This window comes from Brassica oleracea, chromosome C1 (genome assembly GCF_000695525.1).
Source record: "Brassica oleracea var. oleracea cultivar TO1000 chromosome C1, BOL, whole genome shotgun sequence".
Taxonomy (NCBI): domain Eukaryota; kingdom Viridiplantae; phylum Streptophyta; class Magnoliopsida; order Brassicales; family Brassicaceae; genus Brassica; species Brassica oleracea.
In genome coordinates, this window is record NC_027748.1 from 29,074,444 (window position 1) to 29,079,331 (window position 4,888).

General features: G+C 31.1%; 1 long non-coding RNA gene across 1 annotated transcript; it reads left to right on the plus strand.

The window, feature by feature from the left end:
• Positions 1-227: 227 nt before the first annotated feature.
• LOC106299055 lies at positions 228-1,818 on the plus strand. The gene is made up of 3 exons (XR_001261660.1): positions 228-314; positions 409-504; positions 1,055-1,818. It is a non-coding gene; the product is annotated as an uncharacterized LOC106299055 (long non-coding RNA).
• The last annotated feature ends 3,070 nt before the right edge of the window (positions 1,819-4,888 follow it).

Here is a 4,888-nt window from a genome sequence, read left to right on the forward strand (position 1 = left end):
TGCGTGTGCTTCTTCTTCTTTGTGGCTTATTCGACCGTTCATGGAGACGAGCAATGCCGTAACCCCCGTCAATCACCTTTGTCCAAATCTGTTGCACCTCTTCACCACGGGAGACGTCACCGCCGATCCCCACCACCACCGCCTCCGATCAACACGGCCATCAACTGTGACTCGTCGGAGACGCCTCCCATGTCACAGGAGTCCGAGATCCACCGTTGCCAGGCAGTGTCGTGGAGGTTAAGTGGCTGCCTCCTTGTTTCTTGTGCCACAAGCTTCCTACTAATCTTGTTATCAACCGCTTTATCGTTTTGGTGGTAATCTCCAATTCATCTTTATTGGATGGTTAAGTGATCTTTTGTCTCTTTCCAGCCTTGCCATCTTAAAGCGTATAATTTGTTTCTTGCGCAGGAAGCAATTATGATCTTTCGTCTCTTTTATGTCTAAGATTTCTCAAGTATGTTTTGTTCCAGAGTATTTCATGATCCGCTTTGGCACATTGCTAAGGTGAGGGTCTTTTCTCGAGCTTCTCTTACACGGCTTAGTACCACGAATAAGTATAATTTATTTCTAATGTGTTTCCGTCATTGAGTCTGTCATTGCTTGTTTAGTTTGTAGGTTCTTTGCTTAAACTGAAACTGGGTTATAGATGGTTCAACAATATTTGTTCATTTATAATTTATAATTGATAAGATATATATATATTATATTGGTGTGATTTGGATGAAAGCCGACCATGGGTGTATCGGCTGGAAACAGTACATTGGGTGTGGTGTTTGCCGCGGCACAGCGTAGTCGACCTGTTGTGCCAAGGCGGGGAGGTCGATAAATCGTCTACGGGCGTGTGTTACCGAGCACATATTCGGTGGTGTTTTTGGCATGTTAGTGGGCAGTTTGTTTGATCTCTGGGTACTTTAGGTACCGTGTTTGCAACGTGTTAGGATTAAATTATATTTATTCGGAGTATTCTGTCCGGGTCCATGGACTTCGGGTTTAGTATCTCATACCTCACTGAGTGACTCCCATGTTACTCACCCTTCTTTCTTCCCCATTTCAGGTGAGACAGATGATTATATGATATTTGGATGGATTGGTGCTACTGAACTTTTTATTCGGATTTTTATTTGGGCTTTGGGTGAGTGTAATTAGGTATATGGACTTTTATTATACGAGATATTGTTGGTGGTCCGCTGTTCTCCGGATTGGAGGTGACGGGTGTCACAACAACATGCATTACATCCGCATTTACTTATATTAAAGACCATCAACAATGTTTCTGGTGACTTTCGGTGTGATGCTTGCTGGCGCAGTTGTGGTGGCTTTGTTTATCAGTGTCCAAAGGAGGAATGTGACTTCAAGCTAGATGTGAGGTGTGCTTCCATTTCAGAGCCTTTTGATTACCAAGGTCAATAGGTCATGAGCATCCAATGTTCCTATCTTTAGACATAGGCATGCAGATGTTAAATTGCATCAAATGCGATTTTATTGTGTATGGAATGTGCCACCTTATCATATAAAGCAAGGTATAAGAGCGACAAACATTTTCTCACACTTTCATGGGGAGAAGAGATGTGTGAGAAATATTGGTGCGAAGAGTGCGAAAATAGAGTCGACACATTCTTCTATCGGTGTAATGATTGCTGCACCATCCTTCACACTGCCTGCTTATTCAGCGAAGATCTATATATGAAACCTGGTCAATGTTTCCAATTATACGGCAAGGAGGTTAAAATTCTTGCCAAAAGGAATATTTCTCGGCCAATTTGCGATTATTGTAGGAAGCCTTGTCAAGGCAAAATATTCACAACAGAAGACAGCACAGCGTGTTCACGTGATTGTGCTTTTTGCCTTATTCCTTAGTTGTTGTTGTATCAACAATTGTTAAACTATCGTGAAGTTAAATAAATAAACTAAGTATTCAGAGTCGTTGATTTTGATAGTGTATGGAACCCCAGGGTTCTCATTGTTTTAGATATTAAGTTTCTAGTCTCTAACTCTGCAAGAACAGATCTTTTATAATAATAATAATTAATAACTAGGATAAAACATGTGCCGCCTTGCGCAGATTGAATTTATATGAAAATTATTTAAAAAATATCTTTTGGAAAAATAAAATTTATATTCTTGATCAAATTAATAATTTTGGCCCTTAAACAATTTTTTTTTAAAAAATTTGTTAATTACATAATTTGTTTACTAATGAGGTGATCCCATTTTTAAAAATATTTTAGGTCAAAAACCCACTTATTGCATAAGAACCAAACGTTTAGGCCGAAAAATCTCAGACATACTATTTGGTTACAATTAAACTATGTCAGCTCGGTTTTATATCATGATTTAGAAATTTAAAAGTTAATTATGGTTATGAGAAGTTTGCATTCACGTGTCATCATATCTATCTTCAATATTTTTCTCATTTTTGTGTCGTTTTTTCATTTTGGTTATTGCTCGATATAAATATTGATTTTTGAGTTTATTCCCATTTCGTTATTTTGTTTTGGCCTGAGATTTAGAAAATGTTTAAGATTTAAAATTATTAAAAAGATACATACTTAGATTAAGATCCGCACCTTGTGCAAAATAAATATTTTATATTTTATATTTATTACTTATTTTATGTTTTTCTGCATATGATGAAATAATAAAATAATAATTATATAATAAATAACTAAGAAATCAGTTACTATTACGTAATAAATTGGCGTGTAAATATAAATCAAACGACCGTTCTTGTTTATTCGCAATCATTGTAGGGTAAATCAAAACAATCAATTTTATCTATCATATATGATATATAATTAAACTTAAATAATATTAACAAAGATATATAATATACTTTTAATATGGATATTTATTAAATGAGGTTTCTACTCATATGATTTTATGATTATTTTCATATTTTTGTAACAAAAATTTATACCAATGATTTTTTTTTAATGTGGAATGTTTAGTGGTTTTAATAATTTATAATCATTTAAAAAAGCAATTAAGTTTTCAAAATTAAAATATTAACTTTTCAATATATGTTCAAAGCGGATATCAAAATATAAATATGTATGTTCATATGATGTATAGTTTAATTTAAACGATATGAAATATATATATATATATATATATATTATTCATATGATGTATAGTTTAATTTAAACGATATGAAATATATATAAATATATGAAATATATATATTAACATAAACACCTATTAAAATAAAATTATTTATTCATATGATTTTATAATCATTGTATCTTATTATTGAAAAATTTTTAAACCTTGATCACAAAAGTTAATGTGAGACTTTAAACAGTTTTAGTAATTTATACCCGTTTTGAAAAATTCAAAATACAATATGTACAAAAAAATATAGACTTTTAGTATATGATTAATGTAATTGTGTAATTTATTTGAATAATAAATAATTAAACAAAAATGATAGAAAGTGTACAGATTGTTAGCAAATCTTTATCATTTAAAATCATTAATTGCCATATATATCTTAATCACATTAGATAATTCCGTAGGTTTTATTTAAGAAAATGACATATAATAATTTCAATTTGATAAATGAATGGTCCATAATGGACATATTATATAATATAACATTCACTGACAATTTAATTTTAGACTAACAAAATTCTCAATTGATTCACAAGCCGCTACGTAAGGAAAATTAGCATTCCAATTATGTGACAACTCACCATAACACCTTTTTAGTTAGTACGAACTAGGGCTGGGAAAAAAACCCGGATCCGAAAAACCGAACCGAACCCGATCCAAAAAAGTAGTATCGAACCCGAACCGAAATTGATTAAATATCCGAATGGGTTCAAAATTTTGGTATTTAGAGATCCGAAACCGAACCCGATCCGAACTGAAGTATTTCGGGTACCCGATTATATCCGAAATTGATTTATATACCTATATATATTAAATATTTTTGATTTAAATCTACTAAGAACATCAAAATATATAAGATATTTTTAAGTTGTCCAAAATATTTATAAATATATACAAATAGTGAAAAGTACATGTCTAAAATAGTTGAAGTATACTCAAAACACCAACAATACTTAAAATATCTATTGATTCTCAATCCAAATATTCAAACCAAACCAATTTATATTTTAATTTCAGGTATTTTGACATATGCTATTCAAATTTATATGTAATATATTTTTTTGTTTATAGATTTGAGAAATTTAAAGTATATAATGAATTTTAAAAATTTTAAAATAATTTAAATGGGTTACCCGAACTGAACTCGCAAAGATCCGAACCGAACCCAAATTGAAAATTAAAAATATCCGAATGGAACTGAAATTTTTGAACCCGAAAATTCGAAACCCGAATATACCCGAACCGAATCCGAACGTCCATCTGTAGTACGAATTATATGTTAAAACTTTTTAAATGTTTTTCTATTAATATACAGTAGGTCCACGCTTAGATCTACAAAGTATGGTTTTCAGTAGTTATCTAACTTATGATTCATGGCTTCATAAATGCTTTACTGGAAGCTAGATAAGTCTCATAATATCTGTTTATAAAAAGAATCTGAACAATCCAAATCATCTTAAATTTTGTCGAAATCTCTATATAAATCTATCCGAAAACAAATAACTGAGAATAGTCACCTACCCATTATCTTAAACAAAAAAATTGATGGGGTGATTGATTGGGTTTTATCTCTCTACTTTAACTTTATTTATTTTTAAATCACTAAATTTTATCAATCATGTTGTAGCTTTACTTTTAAAAATTAAAGTCTACATCAAGTTTTTATTTAGTTTTACCAATCATGTTTTACCTTTATTTTTAAAGCTACAATAAAAAAAATAAAGCAAAACTTTTTCTTATGTATTTTAGGCAAAAACCCTACATCTTCTTTTTATAG